The following is a 20417-nucleotide window of genomic DNA, read 5'->3' as shown; positions in this document are numbered from 1 at the left end:
CCAATGCCTGGCGCGCGTAAATGATGCGGCGCCGCTCCTACCCCATTTTCGGGCCCTGAATCGGTCGGGATAGGAGCGATTTCCCGCCGTCCTGAACCTCAACGGCGTTCACGACAGCGCGAACACTCTGTCTCCATTTCAGAGAATCACGCCCAATGCCTTCCTCGCCCAATTGGGAAGCAAAAGGACTCGTTACCTTACAGGACAGTGATTGACTAGGGCAGCACGGTGGCACAGTGGTTAGCACTGCTGTCTCATCGCAGCGAGGTCCCAGGTTCGATCCCGGCTCTGGGTCACTGTCTGTGTGGAGTTTGCACATTCTCCCCGTCTTTGCCTGGGTTTCACCCCCACAAACCAAAGATGTGCAGGTTAGTTGAATTGGCCACGCTAAATTGTCCATCAATTGGAAAAAATGAATTGGGCATTCTAAATTTATTTTTAAAAAGGACAGTGTTTGACTGGCAGCTAAACCTTTATTCCATTTTCAATATTTTTAAATCCACTGAAGAGAAATGTTCAAAAATCTTTTTGACTGTCCTAATGATTTTCCAGACACCCAAAATTAATATTTTTACTGTCCTAATCATGTTCCAGAGTCACAAAAATATTTTTTACTGTCCCAATGATTTTCCACATACCCAGACATGAATCTCACCAAGGCAGAAGGTAAAATTTGAATTCATTGAAAGTTTACTTTGTTTTAATAAATTTAGAGTACGCAATTCATTTTTTCCAATTAAGGGGCAATGTAGCATGGCCAATCCCCCTACCCTGCACGTCTTTTGAGTTGTGGGGGCGAAACCCACGCAAACGGGGGGAGAATGTGCACACTCCACACGGACAGTGACCCAGAGCCAGGATCGAACCTGGGACCTCGGCGCCGTGAGGCTGCAGGGCTACCACTGCGCCACCATGCTGCCCTCATTAAAAGTTTATTGATGACCATGAAACCATTGTCAATTGTTGCAAAGACCCATCTGGTTCACTCATGTCCTTCAGTGAAGGAAATCTTCTATCCTTACCTGGTCTGGCCTACATGTGATTCCAGTCAGCTGGTTGATCCTTAAAATGCCCTGAGATGCCCTCAGTTCAAGGGCAATTAGTGATGGGCAGTGAATGCTGGCCCAGCCAGCGACACCCACATCTTGTGAATGAAGAGAAAAGAAAATTTGCCATCCTTACCTGGTCTGGCCGACATGATTCCAAACCACAGCAATGTGGTTGATTCTTTAAATGCCCTCCGAGATGGCTGAGCAAGCCGCTCGGTTTAAGGGAAATTAGGGATGGGCAATAAATGTTGGCCCAGCCAGTGACTCCCACAAATGATTAAAATAAAATCCTGGAGACTCCAGTCAGTCAATCCGGGAGGGTTGGCATCCGGTCCAGACTCGCAGCGCATAATAATAATAATAATAATCACTTTCTGTCACAAGTAGGCTTTAATGAAGTTCCTGTGAAAAGCCCCTAGTCGCCACATTCCGGCACCTGTTCGGGGAGGCTCGAACGGGAATTGAACCCGCGCTGCTGGTCTTGTTCTGCATTACAAGCCAGCTGTCTTAGCCCATGTGCTAAACCAGCCCCTTGCCTGTGGCACCTTGTCCTCTGTAAAGATGGCGACCGGTAACCCGGGCCTGTCACCGCTCAGCTCTCACTCTGTTTGGTGCTGTTTAAGACGGGACCGTTAACATTTTCCTCGGGAGTTGAAGCCTCCACGGGGTATTTATGAATCCTCCCAGCTCACTCCGCAGCTTCTACTGCTCCCCGGTCACCACCGGCTCCAATCCTGAAAGTCGCTCGATTGTTTCTTTCCCGCTTCAATTGGAGGAGACTTCAATTGTGTTCTGGACCCTAAATGGACTGGTCTAAGCTGATTCAGCCACAACAAAAACATGAAAAAGGAATGAAACCAGACGGACCACCCGGCATCGACCCAGGCACCAGAAACGACAACGGCAAACCCAGCAAAAGATTTTCAAAAACTGTTCCCATCAGTAGATTGTAAAAGGATTACGGGACACAGATTTAAGATTGTGAACAAGATCTACAGGGGAGATGGGAGGTAGACATTTTATACAGTGAGTGATAATGATATGGAACTCAATGCTTACACACAAATATCCAGGTCCTGATAACCCTAATGGTGCTGTCAGAATTTGATGTGAGGATTGGTTGTGGGTTTCGTGTCTGCGAATTCCTTTCTAAGCCCCTGTGAAAGAAGTTTACAAAGGCATCACTGTCAGTCCAGAAATAAAATTCGGGAAAGATAAACATTTCTCCTGGTGCTGTGAAGCAACTGTGCTACCGTGCCACCCTAATGATGCTGTTTGATGCGCAGCGTTGTCACGATAGTGACCGATTGGCAGCAACCTCTTCCCAGTCATTATGATCAATGCTTATTACATAAGTGGAGAATGAAAAGGGCCGGAGTAAATTCAGAGACAGGCAAGGCAGCACCCAGTTACTAGCTTTGACCAGAACACCAGCTTTTTCAGCATTGTTTCTCCAAAGTTACAAAAGTTCTCGATTGTCTCACAGGAAGGAAACACAGGTTCAGGTGCTGATGGAGATCCCGGTGCATCCTCAGCCACCAATAGTAATTATATATAAAATCGAGGTTTTGAAATACGTGAAGGTAGGAGGTATGATCAATAAGTTTGCAGATGGAAAATTGTTGGTGTGGGAACTAGCAAGTACAAACGCCTTAAATTAAGGTATGGTACAGATGGGCTGGTCATATGGGCAGAACAGTGGCAAATGGAATTTAGCCAGGAAATCTGGTAGCTCTTGTACAGAGTCAGTACAGACATGGTGTGCCGAGTGACTTCCATCTGTGCTGGATCATTCTAGAAAACACTGAACATTAAGTATCACGAGCAAGAGGGCAGAAGATGGAGGAATTACTGATTCTGGGATTGAACCCAGCAAGAGTTTGCATCTTCTGGGGAGGAGAGAGGAAGGATCCATTGGCGAAAAAAACCACCTTAAGTTCTTCATTGTTCCACGGGAGAGCAGCATTTCATCATTTTGAGAAATGGAGACTAGCAGAAGACCCATTGACAATAATTTGTTTAATTATTTTTATCGATTGGGATCCAAGCTATTTTGTATTTATTGTTTGCGGTTTCAATGGTGCGGCTATTACCCAGCATTCCATGCGGCTGTGAAAGTGCCCTATTCACTCCACAGGAGCCCAGTGCGCAGACGCAATGCTGGGCGTATCAGGAGGATGCGTAGTGTCACTTTGTTCGGAGGTCTGCGAGTGTGGGAGCGGCTGTTTCGGGCGGTGAGAGGAATGGAGACAAACGTCGGGATGGGGAGGGAGTGAAGGCTTCATAAACACCTGCTGGTCACAAGGCCGGAAGAAGACCCTGCAAATTCCGCGTTTGCAGCTGCGGAGCTTTTATCCGGCATCAGGCCCAGTTCCACGGCCGCCATCTTTGTTTAGCGGAGCTGCTGAGGGGCCACCTTGATGACGTAAGAGAGACGGTGCTTCCGTATCCTGGTGACCAGGAGAGAAAATCATTGTCTCGATGATTGACAGGCCCCTCCAGAGGGGAAAGGTGCTGCTGCCATGTGTGGCAATCCGAAGAACAGAAGAAGAATAATATCAGAATTAGCAGCAGGAGTAGGCCATTCGGCCTATTGACCCTGTTCTGCCATTCAATAAAGGCATGGCTGATCCGAATGTGCCATTAATTACATTTTCCTGCCTTCCCCAAAAACCTTTGACCCCCCCAGTAGATTAAAAAAAAGACTAACTCAGCTTTGAGTATATTCAGTGACCCAGCGCCACTACTCTCTGGGAAAGAGAATTCCACAAACTCAGGTTTGACAAAGAGTCATCCAGACTCAAAACGTTAGCTCCCTTTTCTCTCCACAGATACTGTCAGACTGCTGAGATTGTCCAGTATTTTCTGTTTTTGTTTCAGATTCCAGCATCTGCAGTAATTTGCTTTTATCCACAGACTAATGACCCTCTGAGGGAAGACATTTCTGCTTATCTCAGTGTCAAACTGGAGAACTCTTTAAACTGTCTCCCTTAGTTCTTGAATCCCATGTGGAAAAATATTCTTTCATCATCTATCTTATCAAAACCCCTCAGATGTTTAAATAAGATCACCTCTCATTCTTTGAAACTCCCATCAGGTACAGACCAAACAGGCTCAATCTTGCTCCATAAAACAAACTCTCCCATCCCAGGAATCAGACTAGTGAAACTTCACTGAACTTCTTCCAAAGCAAGTATAACCCTCATTAAATAATCCTGGAACAGGCAACAAGGGAAGAGAATGTTTGGAACTTCTATCCTGGACTCGGAAGAGTGATGGATTTTTGAAACTCCTTTTACCGGGGTTAGAAGGGGGGATTTACACCCAGCAAACTCAAACCAAGATAAATGTTTGTCTGATCTTAATTTCTAACCTCGACTAACATTTCTGACCATTGTAATTTCCTTTTACAGCTGCTTCCAAAGCTTCTGATATCTTTCCAGCTGAAGATTGTAGCAGGAGATTGTAAACTTGAAAACACCAAAATTGTGACAGAGGTGAGTAATATTATTATTAATTATAAATTTAGAGTACCCAATTATTTGTTTCTAATTAAGGGGCAATTACCATGGCCAACCCGAAGCCAGAACTCCCAGTGCAGACTTTGGTGTTGTGAGGTTGTTGCTGTGATGAAGAGTGGCTGCTGCTGTTGCTGCTCTCTCTCTCTTTCTCTCTATTGCTGCTGCTGAGTTTGCTGCCTGAGTCCAGTGCTGGTTGCTGCCTGGAGGAAGGAGAGGAGAGAAGGACAACAACAAGGAGGTAACTTCAAAAACAAGATGGGACTGCTTGTTTGCTGGGCCCCTCCCGGGTTGAGGGCCCGGCCCTGCCCAGTTCTCCCAACTGATAACATCTGCCTTCAGCAAGGACAAAACCGTCCTTATTCTATCCGGTGTGCTTGTTCCGGGGCAGGGGGGTCGAGTGGGCAGTGTGTTTGCTGAGCCCTCTCCCAGCCTGAAGACTCCACACATCAGCAGGGAGGAGTTGGAGGTCAGTGGTCGTTTCAGAGTGGGAGCACGGACTGTGTTTTTGCTGAGTCCTACTTGGGCCGATGACCTCACGAACCAGCGCCACTTACCTCCTTGTGAACCTGCTTCTGGGCCTGGCGAAGCCTGTCATTTATAGGTCCAGGCAGCGGGCGACCGAGGGGGTCATCTGACCAGACTGTTTGCCCCTTTTACACGGCTACTTCGCAGCTGGGTGTCCCTAGAAAGGGAGGATGCAGTGTCCATGGGCACCAGCGAGGCCTTCCATGCCCGGTGGGCACCGCAGAGGTTGGGGTGCTTTATTGACCCCTTTAAATGCACTCTCATTAGATGTTTTTAAGTTTCTGCTGATCTTTGTTACATTCGGGCAGTGCCCCTAACTGGAGCGGCCCTATTGCTTTGTCCCTAAGTTTGTTTCCATGGTTCTATTTTGGTGGTGGACCTCAAAAGAGTGGCCAATCCACCTAGCCTGCACATCTTTGGGATGTGGGGGTCAGACCCATAGAGACATGGGTAGAATGTGCAAACTCCACACAGCTGTGACCTGGGGCCGGGATTGAACCTGGGTCCTCAGCACCGTGAGGCAGCAGTGCTAACCACTGCTACCGTGCTATCCTTTGTCATGATGTTTCCATTCCCATTTTATCACACACCTCCCAGTGACACGCACTGTAACACAGAGACTTCAAAATATCATTGCTACCTTGCATTTTGCCCTCCTATTAGTGTCTAATGATAACAGTAAAGGAGTAACACACCAGAATTGGAATAACAGGCAGGTTATTGTCTAATTGGGTTGGATTGGATTTGTTTATTGTCACGTGTACCGAGGTACAGTGAAAAGTATTTTTCTGCGAGCAGCTCGACAGATCGTTAAGTACATGGGAAGAAAAGGGAATAAAAGAAAATACAAAATAGGGCAACACAAGATATACAATGTCAACTACATAAGCACCGGCATCGGATGAAGCATGCAGGGTGTAATGTTAATAAGGTCAGTCCATAAGAGGGTCATTTAGGAGTCTGGTGACAGTGGGGAAGAAGCTGTTTTTGAGTCTGTTCGTGTGTGTTCTCAGACTTCTGTATCTCCTGCCCGATGGAAGAAGTTGGAAGAGTGAGTAAGCCGGGTGGGAGGGATCTTTGATTATGCTGCCCGCTTTCCCCAGGCAGTGGGAGGTGTAGATGGAGTCAATGGATGGGAGGCAGGTTCATGTGATGGACTGGGCAGTGTTCACGACTCTCTGAAATGTCTTGCAGTCCTGGGCCGAGCAGTTGCCATACCAGGCTGTGATGCAGCTCGATAGGATGCTTTCTGTGGTGCATCTGTAAAAGTTGGTAAGGGTTAATGTGGACATGCCGAATTTCCTTAGTTTCCTGAGGAAGTATAGGCGCTGTTGTGCTTTCTTGGTGGTAGCATCGACGTGGGTGGACCAGGACCGATTTTTGGAGATGTGCACCCCTAGGAATTTGAAACTGCTAACCATCTCCACCTCAGCCCCGTTGATGCTGACAGGGGTGTGTACAGTACATTGCTTCCCGAAGTCAATGACCAGCTCTTTAGTTTTGCTGGCATTGAGGGAGAGATTGTTGTCGCTACACCACTCCACTAGGTTCTCTATCTCCCTCCTGTATTCTGACTCGTCGTTATTCGAGATCCGGCCCACTATGGACGTATCGTCAGCAAACTTGTCGATGGAGTTGGAACCAAATTTTGCCACTCAGTCATGTGTGTACAGGGAGTAGAGTAAGGGCTAAGTACGCAGCCTTGCGGGGCGCCGGTGTTGAGGATTATTGTTGTTGTTGTTCATTCTTACTGACTGCTGTCTGTTTGTTCAGAAAATCGAGGATCCAATTGCAGAGTGGGTAGCCAAGTGCTAGGTTTTGGAGTTTTGATATGAGCTTGGCTGGGATTATGGTGTTGAAGGCGGAGCTGTAGTCAATAAATAGGAGTCTGATGTAGGAGTCCTTGTTGTCCAGATGCTCTAGGGATGAGTGTAGGGCCAGGGAAATGGGGTCTGATGTGGACCGGTTGCAATGGTATCGAATTGCTGTGGATCAAGGCATTCTGGGAGTATGGAGGTGATGGGCTTCATGATCAACCTCTCGAAGCACTTCATTACGACTGAAGTCAGGGCCACCGGACGGTAGTCATTCAGGCACGTTGCCTGGTTCTTCTTTGGTACCGGTATGATGGTGGTCTTCTTGAAGCAGGTGGGGACCTCGGAGTGGAGTAGGGACAGGTTAAAGATGTCCGCGAATACCTCTGCCAGCTGGTCCGCGCAGGCTCTGAGTGCAGGGCCTGGGATCCCGTCCGGGCCCGTCGCCTTCCGAGGGCTCACTTTCAGGAAGGCCGATCTGATTTCGGAAGCTGTGATGTTGGGTATGGGTGAATTATTGGCTGCTGGGACACGCGACAGCGGATTGTTGGTTATCTGCTCGAACAGAGCATAGAATGCATTGAGTTAATTGGGATGGGGTGCGCTGCTGCCAGAGATACTGTTCGGCATCGCTTTGTAGCCTGTTACGCTGTTTAGTCCTTGCCACAACCGTCGAGAGTCTGTCTGTGACTCTAGATTGGTTTGATATTCTCTCTTGGCATATCGGATGGCTTTGCGGAGGATGACATCATGACAGAGTTACGGGGGTGGCTCGGTAGTTAGCACTGTTGCCTCAAGCACCAGGTACCTGGGTTCGAATCCGACCTTGGGTCACTGTCTGTGTGGAGTTTGCCCATTCTTCCCGTGGCTGCGAAGATTTCCTCCCACAGTCCAAAAATGTGCAGGTTAGGTGGATTGTCAGTGCTAAATTATCCTTTGGTGGGGTTAGGGTGGGGGATTCGCCAAGGTAGGGTGATCTTTCAGAGGGTCGGTGTCGATTCACTGGGCCGAATGGCCTCCTTCAGCACTGTCGGGATTCTATGATTCTACATTGGATCCAATGATACGTTCACTCACACACTGCAGCCTGACTTATTGGAGCAGACACTGTGTTTGTTCCTCTCAAAGTGAGTGAATCCTTTGCTGTTTCTCCTCTGGGCCCCATCTCCACTATTATTGTCTGATTGTCCCACTGAGACTCTCACTGTTATTATTGGACAATCAGCGAGTCAGCCTGAACCTGTGGCCGCTCTCACCATCTGGATGTCACAATGTCCGGGTGATTGACGGCAGCTCCGGACCAATAGGAAGAGGAGGGGCGGTACTGAAGGACCAACCGGGAGCAGGTAGTCCTCCAGCCAATCGGAGTGAATGAGGGGCGGGGTCCGCTGTGATTGAAGCATACGCGGTGTGGGTAATGGCGAAGGAGAAGTGCCTTATTCAGATCCGAAATTGGTGAGAGGCATTTAACAATATGGAGGGAGCGAGAGATCGCGGGGATGGGCGGAAACGTTGTGTAAAGCTGTTGTGAGCTGCAGTCTTCAGAAAAGAGTTTCCGGGACCCCGTTTGTACCGAGCGGAGCTACAGCTCCTCATGTTCGGCTCGGGTTATCGGCCGCCATCTTTATTGGATGTGCATCAGGGCGCATGCACGGTTGTCATCTTTGTCGGGGCGATGTTTCAATGAGTGGGAGGAGCTTGTTCCCCATTGTTCAGAATGGAGACAACTTGTCCATCAAACTGGATTAGTCTTTGAGTCCCAATGTCTTATTGATGAGGCAAAGCGGTGGCAAAGATGGAAAGAAAAGGAAGACAATCCTGCTCTCCGGATTTCACTGTCTTATTAGACATTCTGTCCCATGTGTCCAAAGCTCTGCGGCTCTGTTCAGCCACATGAAGACCCAAGGTAGAAACTCACAACCCTGAGACAACATCACCCTCAAATCAGGGGACTGCTGACGACAAGAGGGTCAGTGTGCAGCGGGGGGCCATGAGCGGTCATCCTGGACCAGGAAGCAGGAGGGGAGAATGTTGTGAATTTGAAAAAATGGAAATCGCTTCTTGTCACAAGTAGGCTTCAAATGAAGTTACTATGAAAAGCCCCTAGTCGCCACATTCTGGCGCCTGTTCGGGGAGGCTGGTATGGGACTTGAACCGTGCTGCTGGCCTGACTTGGTCTGCTTTTAAAAACCAGTGATTTAGCCCAGTGTGCTAAACCAGACCCTTTCAATGCTTGACTGACAGTGATTAATTTTGGAAACTCATTTTACATGGGATTAGTAGGGGAGGATTTACACACATCAAATTCAAACCAGGAGAAAGGTTTGTCTTTCCCGAATTTTATTTCTGGACTGACAGTGATGCCTTTGTAAACTTCTTTCACAGGGGCTTAGAAAGGGATTCGCAGACAGGAAACTCACAACCAATCCTCACATCAAATTCTGACAGCACCATTCGAGTTATCAGGACCTGGAGGTTATCAACCTTTTGTGTGTGTAAGCATTGAGTTCCATATCATTGTCACTGACTGTATAAAATGTCTACCTCAGACCTCCCCTGTCGGTCTTGCTCACAATCTTAAATCTGTGTCCCGTAATCCTTTCACAATCTGCTGATGGGAACAGATTTCTTTATCTTCTGCCGGGTTTGCTGTTATCGTTTCCGATGCCTGGGGCGTGCCGGGTGGTCCGTCCAGATTTCACTCCATTTTTGTTTTTGTAGCGGTTGAGTGGGCTTGGACCAGTCCATTTAGCATCCAGTACACAATTTGCCCCAAGAATCAATTTATGTGTAGTCAGGTCTGGGATGGATCCCAACAATTATTTTACAAATGACACATCGTCCCAGTTAGGGGCTTAGCCATTCACCAGCACCACCAATATACCCGCCAATGACCCACTGACCACCACGTATCTCCCATTAGTGTCTGCAATGACCCGAGTGACCGAAAGAGGGACCCGTTTATTGATTAGAATTGCAGCACCTCGAGCCCTTCGTCAAAGCCCGAGTGAAACACTTAGCTCACCCCTCCGCAGTCTGGTCAGATCTCTAACCCGCAAGTGAGTCTCCTGCAAGAACACCACACCAGAATTTAGAATCTTTAGGTGAGCAAAAACCCTCCACCTCTTCACTGGTCCACCCAATCCCCTTATGTTCCAGGTGACCAGCTGAATCAGGGGTCCCCCATCACTGAATCAGCCATGAGGGACTATCCAGTAAATCTTCAAAATGTGCAGGCCAAGAGTCCACCCAAGATGGCTGCCATACACGCACCCATACACTCTCAGAGTAAAACAAAAACAGTTCTTTAGTCATCAGTTAGCTCACCCGTCTCCACCTGCCCCCACCCACCCCCCCTATATATATCTACATTGTGCTTCATAAAGAAAATCTCCCTTCACCCCGAACAGAAAAACAGATTTTATCACAAAATATCAAAACTATACAGAGGATATCACAACACCCATCCCACCCCACAGGAAATGTAGATCTTGTCCAATACAGATAACTGGACCCCAGTCCACGCTTTTCAATGTTCACCTCCTCTGGTCTATCAAAATGGATGTCTTTGGACTCGTATGTGAGCCGCAGCTTTGCATGGTATACCGCCCCAAATCAAACTTCTTTCTTACACAGAGCAGCCTGAACCTTACTAAAGGCCACTCACTTCCTCACCAGCTCGACTCCCATATATTGGTAAACCCTCACTCGGATAACTGAGTGAGTCCCTTCCCACACGCAGTGAATGGTTTGTCGCCGGTGTGACTACGGTGATGAATCTCCAGCTCACATGGGGATCTGAATCCCTTCCCACAGTCCCCACATTTCCATGGTTTCAGCATGCTGCTGATGTCCTTGTCCCTCTCCACGTTTGACGATCAGTTTATGTCTTGTCCCCACAGAGAGCATGTGTACGGTCTCTCCCCGCTCTGAATAGTGTGATGTTTTTTCAGACTGTGTAACTGGTAAAAGCTCTTTCCACAGGCAGTTCACTGGAACACTCTCACTCGAGTTGAGTGTGTATTGGTTTTTTTTCAGTCACACTGATCATGAAATTTTTTTCCTGCAGACAGACCAGACAAACATTTCTTCTTAAATAAAAGCAAATTACAGCGGATGCTGGAATCTGAAACAAAAGAGAAAATGCTGGAAAATCTCAGCAGGCCTGGCAGCATCTGTAGGGAGAGAAAAGAGCTAATGTTTCGAGTCCGATGACTCTTTGTCAAAACTCAAACATTTCTTCTTCCACATTCACAGGCCAATGATATTCAGGTCCTGATGAATGGACTGACTGTCAAATCTTGATGTGAAGTTTGATTTGAGTTTCCATCAGTAAATCCTCCCCTTGTAATATCCAGTAAAAGGAGTTTATAAAAGTCATCATTAGGGGCAGGTACAGTGGCTCAGTGGTTAGCCGAGGACCCGGGTGTGATCCCGGCCCCGGGTCACTGTCCGTATGGAGTTTGCACATTCTCCCTATGTCTGTGTGTGTCTGGCCCCCACAATCCAAAAAGATGTGCAGGGTAGGTGAATCGGCCACGCTAAAATTACTCTTTAATTGAGGAAAAAAAGAATTGGGTACTCTAAACTTATTTATTTTTTAATTTGAAAAAAAATAAAAGTCATTACTGTCACTACAGGATAGAAATTCTGAACAGACAATTCTAGTTTCTCTGGAACAGTTTTCCCTTTGCTCACACTCTCCCTCCTCCCTGGGCTGAAATCCAAACCCATCTCACCATCTGCACCATTTCTTTCCTCCACTCCCAGTTTTCTCCCTCCCTCTCCTCTGCCTGGGTTCAGTTCTCCAGCTCCTGTCTGCAGACTGACAATAAAATCAATGGGTCTTATTGGGGGTTTGGGGCCTCCAGCGGGTGTTTGTGAATCCTCCCCGCCCACCTGCCAGGGTTTCCTTCTTTGCCAGAGATCAGAGTCCTCATTGATGATTTGAGCCCAACCTGGAACCACGCTAAATTGCCCCTTAATTGGGAGAAAAAAATTACATGAAGATTCGCGGCTCCACAAAGTGGTTCCAACTCCTCACACCCATCTCCTTAACACAGGCATTGTCAAAGTCGGGGACGCGATCCGTGTGTGGGTCACGGGCAGGTGTCGGGTGGGTCGCGGAGCCGTCAGTCGCGGCGCTCCCAATTGCGCAAATCCGCACGCAGCAGCCGGCTTCTAATAATGCCGGCTGCAAGCGGCCTTCAAAATGGCCACGAACATATTTAAAAAATGCGGCCGTACTGCGCATGCGTGCCCGCTCATCGGTACGCATGCTCAGAGTTTTGCCGGCTGCAAAAAGTTCGGGGGGAATGATGTGATTGGTTGCTTTCTGAACTTTGAAGTCTCTTACTCCAAGAATGGTGAGTGATCCAACGGTGGTTTCACCGCAGCTGTAACTTCAACAAAGAGATGTCAACGTTTTTAATCTTGAGTTTTAAACATTCCAAAACAAAATGCCTGCAGGTCGTATTTGGAAGCTTTCTCAATTAATTGATTTTTAAGTGTCTTTTATTTTTTTACGTTTTTAATTGTAATGTTTCGGTGAAATGTGGGGAACCTCCAATTTGTAGAGGATGTAAACATTTTTTTCTGTTAAACTTTATCAAATAAACCCCCCCCCCCCCCCCCGAACTTGTGAAAAAAAAAGCCGGCTGCGGCGGCTGTTGCCCGCGAATTTGTGCAATCGGAGACGCAGAAGATTTTTTCAAAAATTCTCTGTAATCTTCCTGCCTGAAGGGAGGCAGAGAGCAGGTCACGCCCCCCGAACATCGACATCACGGGCTTTGTGCGCGATTGCGATTCCTCCATTTTGTCAGCAGCAAACAAAGTAAGAGAAAATAGTGGGTCGCGAAGGTCAGCCGGCATCGGCCGCGAAGGTCGGACTGCGTGGGTCGTGAAATTCGGCCGGGTTGGATCCTGAAGGTTGGCCGGTTGGGTCCCTGGAAAAAAAAGTTTGAAAACCATTGCCTTAACAAGTTGACGCATTTAGTTGGCTGACTAAAAGCATGGTGCTAGGCATAGCTGCCTCACGGCGCCAAGGACCCGGGTTTGATCCCGGCCCCGGGTCACTGTCCGTGTGGAGGTTGCACATTCTCCCCATTTCTGCATGGGTCTCAGCTCCACAACCCAAAGATATGCAGGGTAGGTGGATTGGCCACGCTAAACTGCACCTTAATTACTGTAAATTTATTTTTAAAAAGGATGGTCTCTTTCCTAATTAATGTTCACAATTAAAGGGGTGGGTTCCCCAGGAGATGGCTGACATTTAAGGGCAATTAAATTAATAATGGACAGAGATATGTCTAGTGTTGTTGCATGGTCCAGATTTGATATATTACTTACCATTCTGTAATAAAGTAAATGTATTATTATTTCTCGTAATATAAGACTGTAGCTACGTTATAGATTTCCAGTCATCTCTTCCCTCAGAGCGTTGTTAGGCTTTGGATTTCTCTTCCACAGGGACCAGTTGTATCTGGGGGTCATTGAATATATTGAAGCACCAGGTTGACAGATATTCTATTGACAAAGGAGTTGAGGGTTATGGGGAACAGGTAGGAAAATAGAGAGAAAGCTGAGATGAGGAGGGATTTCTTCACTCGAGGATCTGGTGAAGCTTTGAAATTCTCTACCCCAGAGGAATGTGCAGCCTCAGTCATCAGGTATGTTCAAGACAAATGTTGACAGGTTTCTAGATACTGAAGATGTCGAGGGATAGGGGGAACTTGTGGAAAAGTGGTGCAGAGGTAGAACGGCCAAGGATCGCATTGAAATGTTGAGCAGACTTGGTGGGCCGAATGGCCTACTCTTGCTGCTATTATACTCAGCCCCCTGGTCAGGAAGCAGTGAGCTGAGCTTGGATCTGTCAATCAACATGAATCAGCACCTCCAGGAGAATTGGGAGGGTGAATATTAGATACAGCAGAGTGAGAATGGAGGGAGATTGTGCGGGATGGAGATTTACAGCTTTTGGAGAATGAGAGAGGAACTAGAAATGTCTGTTCTGAATTTCTATCCTGTACTAACTGATGACTTTTGTAAATTGTTTTTAAAGGATATTGGAAGAGGAGGAATTATAGACAGAAATCTCAAACATCACGTCTCGATGTGACAAACTCACTCGATTCCTTCTGATCTGAATATCATCAGGCTCTGAATATCATCAGCGAGAAGGATAAATGTTTGTCCGATCTGTTGGCTTCAAAAGGTTTTAAATGTGAGCGTGACTGGAAAAGCACCGAGACCCACACAACAGACACCCGAGTGAGAGTGTTCCAATGAACTGACGGTTGAAAGAGCTTAAACCAGTTACACAGCCTGAAAAAACATCACACTATTCACAGTGAGGAGAGACAGTGCACATGTTCTGTGTGTAGACAAGACTTCCACTGATTGTCCAACCTGGAGAGACACAAGGAGACCCAAAACATGGAGAAACCGTCGATATGCGGGGACTCTGGGAAGGAATACAGAGTCCCATCAGAGCTGGAGACTCATCGACGCAGTCACACTGGGGAGAGGCCGTTCACCTGCTCTCAGTGTGGGAAGGGATTCATTGATTCATCCACCCTGCGGAAACATCAACGATTTCACACTTTGGAGAGGCCATTCACCTGCTCTCAGTGTTGGCAGAGATTCACTCAGTTATCCAGTCTGCAGACACACCAGCGAGTTCACGCTGTGGAGAGACCATTCGCCTGCTCTCAGTGTGGGAAGGAATTCATTGATTCATCCACCCTGCTGAGACACCAGCGAGTTCACACTGGGGAGAGGCCATTCACCTGCTCTCAGTGTGGGAAGGGATCCATTGATTCATCCACCTTGCTGAGACATCAGCGAGTTCACACTGGGGAGAGACCGTTCACCTGCTCTCAGTGTGGCAAGGGATTCACTCAGTTATCCAGTCTGCAGACACACCAGCGAGTTCACACTGGGGAGAGGCCATTCACCTGCTCTCAGTGTGGGAAGGGATTCACACAGTTAACCAATCTGCAGACACACCAGCGAGTTCACACTGGGGAGAGGCCATTCACCTGCTCTCAGTGTGGGGAGGGATTCATTCATTCATCCAACCTGCAGTCACACCAGTGAGTTCACACTGTGGAGAAGCCATTCACCTGCTCTCAGTGTGGGAAGGGATTCACTTGGTTATCCAGTCTGCAGAGACATCAGCGAGTTCACACTGGGGAGAGACCATTCACCTGCTCTCAGTGTGGGAAGGGATTCATTCATTCATCCAACCTGCAGAGACACCAGCGAGTTCACACTGGGGAGAAGCCATTCACCTGCTCTTAGTGTGGGAAGGGATTACATAGCAAATAGGAGCAGGAAGAGACCATTTTGCCCTTAGTACTTGCTCTGCCATTCATTATGATCATGGCTTATCATCCAACTCAATAGCCTAATCCCGCTTTCCCCTCCATCTCCTTTGATCCCCTTCGCCCAAAGTGCTATATCTAACTGCTTCTTGAAAACATACAATGTATTGGCCTCAACTATTTCCTGTAGTAACAAATTCCACAGGCTCACCACTCTCTGGTTGAAGAAATTACTCCTTATCTCTGTCCTAAATGGTCTACCCCGTATCCTCAGACTGCGACCTTCGGTTCTGTACACTCCCACCCTCGGGAAAATCTTTCCTGCATCTCTCCTGTCAAATCCTGTTAGAATATTCTAGGTTTCTATGAGACCCCCCATTCTTCTGAACTCCAGCGAATACAATCTTAACTGATTCAATCTCTCATACGTCAGTCCCACCATCCCAGGAATCAGTCTGGTAAACCTTCGCTGCTCTCCCTCTGGAGCAAGAACATCCTTCCTCAGATCAGGAGACCAAAACTGCACACAATATTCCAGGTACAGCCTCGCCAAGGCCCTGTTTAATTGCAGCAAGATATTCCTGCTCCTGTACTGAATCCGCTCGCAATGAAAGCTAGCATAGCATTTACCTTCTTTACCGCCTGCTGCAGCTGCATGCTTACCTTCAGTGGCTGGTGTACGAGGATACCCAGGTCTCGTTGCACATTTCCCCTCTCCTAATCTATGGTCGTTCAGATAATAGTCTGCCTTCTCATTTTGTTACCTTATCTAAATAGTTAATATATAGGGTAGTACAGTGGTTAGCACTGCTGCCTCACGGCACTGAGGATCAGTGTTCAATCCTACCCCAGGTCACTGCCTGTGTGGAGACAAGTTCTCCCTGTGTCTCTGTGGGTCTCACCCCCATAACCCAAAGATGTGCAGGGTAGGTGAATTGGCCACACTAAATTGCTCCTTAATTGGTAAAAAAGAATTGGGTACTTTAAATTTTAAAAAAAATCATTAATTTATCTTGTGAATATCTGGGGTCCGAGCACCGTTCCCTGAGGTACCCCACTAATCACTGCCTGCCAATTTGAAAAAGATCATTAATTCCTACTCTTTGTTTACTGCCTGCCAACCAGTTTTCTATCCATCTCAATACACTACCCCTAATCCCACGTGCTTTTATTTTACGCACTAATCTCTTATGCGGGACTTTGGTCAAAAGCCATCTGAAAGTCCAAATATGCCACATGCACTGGCTCTCCCTCGTCAACTCTACCAGTTACACCCTCAAAGAACTCCAGTAGATTTGTCAAGCATGGTTTCCCCTTCAAAGATCAATGCTGAGTCTGTCCAATCCTGCCCACTGTTTTCTAGGGCTGCACGGTAGCACTGTTGCTTTACAACGCCAGGGTCCAAGGTTCGATTCCTGGCTTGGGTCACTGTCTGTGCGGAGTCTACATGTTCTCCCCGTGTCTGTGTGGGTTCCTCCGGCCCCTCCGGTTTCCTCCCACAAGTCTCAAAAGACGCGCTGTTAGACAATTTGGACATTCTGAATTCTCCCTCTGTACCCGAACAGGCGCCGGAGTGTGACGACACAGGGCATTTCACAGGAACTTCATTGCAGTGTTAATGTAAGCCTACTTATGGCAGTAAAGATTATTATTATAAGTGCTTTGCTATAAAATCTTTGAGAATGGATTCTAGATTTTTCCTCTTGCCGATATCAGGCTTACTGGTTTATAATTCCCTGTTTTCCCTCTACCCCTTTTTAAATAGTGGAATTACATAAGGCACCTTCCAATCTGCAGGAATTGTTCCAGAGTCTATAGAATCCTGGAAGATGACCACCAATACATCCACTATTTCTAGAGCCATTTCTTTAAGTACTTTGGGATGCAAATAATCAGGCCCTGGGGATTTATCAGCCTTCAATCCCATCAATTTCCCCAACTCCATTTCTCTCCTAATATTGATCTCCTTCAGTTCCTCCCTCTCACTAAATCCTGTGTTCCCCAAATTTCTGGTGCTGATTTGTGCCCTCATTTGTGAAGACAGAACCAAAGTATTATTTATTTGCTCAGCCATTTCTTTGTTCCCTATTATCCATTCCCCTGTTTCTGACTGTAAGGAACCTACATTTGTGTTCACCAATCTTTTTCTCTTCACATTCCTGTAGAAACTTTTACAATCAGCTTAATTTCCTGTTTATGCCATTCCCAACATCACCACTGCAGTTTGGGGTCTATATACGATGCCCACTAACTATTTGCCCCTTGGTGTTTCTCAGCTCTACCCATACAGATTCCACATTGTCGGAGCTAATTTCCTTCCTCACTATTGCATTAATTTCCTCTTTAACCAGCACTGCCACTCCACTGCCTTTTCCTTTTTGTCTGTCCTTCCTAAATACTGAATATATTCAATTCCCATCCCTGGTCATCCTGCAGCCATGGCTCCATAATCCCCATTATCTCACACCCGTTTACGTCTATTTGCACGATTCACTCGGTTATGCCATCTGCAGTCACACCAGGGAGTTCATACTGGGAGGAGGCCATTCACCTGCCCTCAATGTGTGAAGAGATTTAGTAATTCATCGCACTTTCTGAGACACCAACAAGTTCACAACTGATTACAGGGATTGGATTCTGCTGTTATTGTTCCTTTCTCAATTACATCCAGGATTGTTCATTCTGTTGGTCAATGGGGATGGTCAGAGGGTTTCTTTCTGCTGGACTGGCCGGTCTCACAACTTCGTCTCCAGTGGCCTGATTTGCTCTGAGCCTTCTTCCGAATATCTGGTTTCACATTTCGCAAGGATCAAAGAGTGAAACGTGAGGTTAGAAAACGTTTCATTACCATTTCTGTTTGGAAACCTCAAAATCATGCCACGTTGTCATGAAGATGGGCTATGGTGGTTACATGGTTCTTTTGTTTAATTGACCTTGGTGCTTCTCACAGAAAAAAACTTCTATCAGGGTATGAGGGGCAAGTTGTCTGAGGTGACCTGGGAAACTACATTAAATAGTATGGTGGGAGAAAGGCAATCACCAATATTGAAGGAATTATTACAGATTTACACGGGGATCGGTTAGCACATTTGGCTTGATGGCTGGTTTGTGCTGAGTGACACCAACAGCACAGATTAAATTCCCATACCGGGGGCAGCACGGTGGCGCAGTGGTAGCACGGTAGCCTCATGGTGCTGAGGTCCCAGGTTCGATCCCGGCTCTGGGTCACTGTCTGTGTGGAGTTTGCACATTCTTCCCGTGTTTGCGTGGGTTTCGCCCCCACAACCCAAAGATGTGCAGGGTAGGTAAATTGGCCACACGAAATCGCCCCTAAATTGGAAAAATGAATTGGGTACTCTAAAATTTAAAAACAATTGCCATATCGGCTGAGGTTAGCTGTGGTCTGTGTCGGTATTTATGCTCCACATGATCCTCCACCCGCCCCTCTACATCTCCCCCATCAGCATCTCCTTCTATTGTTTCCCTCTCATGTATGTATCTAGCTTCCTGTTCAATGGATTCATGCTGTTCACCTCAACCACTCGCTGTGAGAGTGAGTTCCACATTCTCACCACTCGCTGGGTAAAGAGGTTTCTACTGAAATTCTTATTGGATTATTGAATCCCTTCATAATCTTAAAGACTTCCATCAGGTCACCCATCAGTCTTCGCTTTCCCAGAAAAAAGCAGCCCCAGTCTTTCCTGAGTGTTAAATGCTCTCAGTTCTGTATATTATGAATCTTTCTTGCACCTTCTCCAGTTCCTCTATTTCCTTTTTCTAAATGGAGATCACCAATGTTGACAGAGCTCCCAGTGTAGTCGAACCATCGTTTTTGGACATTTCCTCTGTGCTTTTCAATTCTATCCCTCTGGAATGGAACCCTATATATGGGCCTCACACTTTAGGAAAGATGTGAAGTTCTTGGAGCGGGTGTAGAGGACATTAACGAGAATGGCACCAGAGATGAGGGACTCCAGTTAGTTGGAGACTGGAGCAGCTGAATTTCTCTCCTGAGATCACAGCATCTGGAGGGTGGGGAATGGGGCCATTCAGCCCTTTGAGACCGTGTCGGCTCCCTGTGGAGGAAGCCAGTCTGTCCATTGCCCCATTCTTTCCCCGAATCCCTGTGGGTTTATTTCTCTCAGTACCCGTCCAATTTCCGATTGAAATCCTTCCGTTGTCTCTGCATCTCCTACCTCATCGGCAGTAGGTTCCAGGTTGTTACCACTCGTTTTACATGTGCACAAGGCTGCTCGAGCACAGAGGAGTCTATTTGGCCCATTTTTCCAGTGCCAGCTCTTTGTACAGCGACCCATTTAATCCCAGAGTTCGGCTATTTTGTTTTCTTTTTCAGAATGCATCAAATTCCTTTTTGGAAGTTACAGTCCAATGAGATTCCAGCACCATTTATAGACAGTGCATTCCAAATCACAACAACCCGCTGTGTTTTACATCAAATAATTGTGGATATGGAGGTTTACAGAGTGTCAATGACGTGGTTATTACACAAAATTAAGACTCAATCTTTATCAATGATTCTGGTGAGGACAGAGTGTAATATATCCTAGTTTTTGCGGATAATTAGTACAAATGTACATTTCTATAAAACCTCTCACTACCACTGGACCTCTGAAAGTGTTTTAAAGCCAATGGAGTACTTTGAAACATATTCACTGTTGTAATGTAGGAAGCTGTAAGTGCGCATGTGTGATCACATTTAATCTTAAAATTGTCATTTTCATAGTGTATTCACTCATTAATAACAAGGTCAAGGAAGCCCTTTTGTACCTTAAACATGTGGCTTCCTGCAGCCATTTCACCTTCTGTTCCTTTTCTATATTAACTATGTATTGATTTCATAGCAAAAAAGAACAAGTAAATGAACGATTATTCAGTAGCGAACATCGATTATCATTAGTGAATTTGTGTGTGGTAGTTATATTGCAAAGACTAGGGGCGAAATTCTCCCCCAACGGCGCGATGTCTGCCGACTGGCGCCAAAAACGGCGCCAATCAGACGGGCATCGCGCCGTCCCAAAGGTGCGGAATGCTCCGCACCTTTGGGGGCCGAGCCCCGACATTGAGGGGCTAGGCCGGCGCCGGAGGGATTTCCGCCCCGCCAGCTGGCGGGAATGGCGTTTGTTGCCCCGCCAGCTGGCGCGGAAATGCGGCGCATGCGCGGGA

At 47.0% G+C, this 20417-nt stretch overlaps 1 protein-coding gene and 1 pseudogene across 1 annotated transcript in view; both read left to right on the top strand.

Annotated features, from left to right (window-relative positions):
- LOC140419035 (uncharacterized) overlaps nucleotides 1-20417 on the top strand; it is a 529091-nt gene that overhangs the window by 183568 nt on the left and 325106 nt on the right. The gene's annotated exons all lie outside the window — the stretch shown is intronic.
- On the top strand, nucleotides 3482-20149 carry LOC140419019 (uncharacterized; annotated as a pseudogene).

This window comes from Scyliorhinus torazame, chromosome 5 (assembly GCF_047496885.1).
Source record: "Scyliorhinus torazame isolate Kashiwa2021f chromosome 5, sScyTor2.1, whole genome shotgun sequence".
Taxonomy (NCBI): domain Eukaryota; kingdom Metazoa; phylum Chordata; class Chondrichthyes; order Carcharhiniformes; family Scyliorhinidae; genus Scyliorhinus; species Scyliorhinus torazame.
This window is presented reverse-complemented; position numbering and strand designations above follow the sequence as displayed.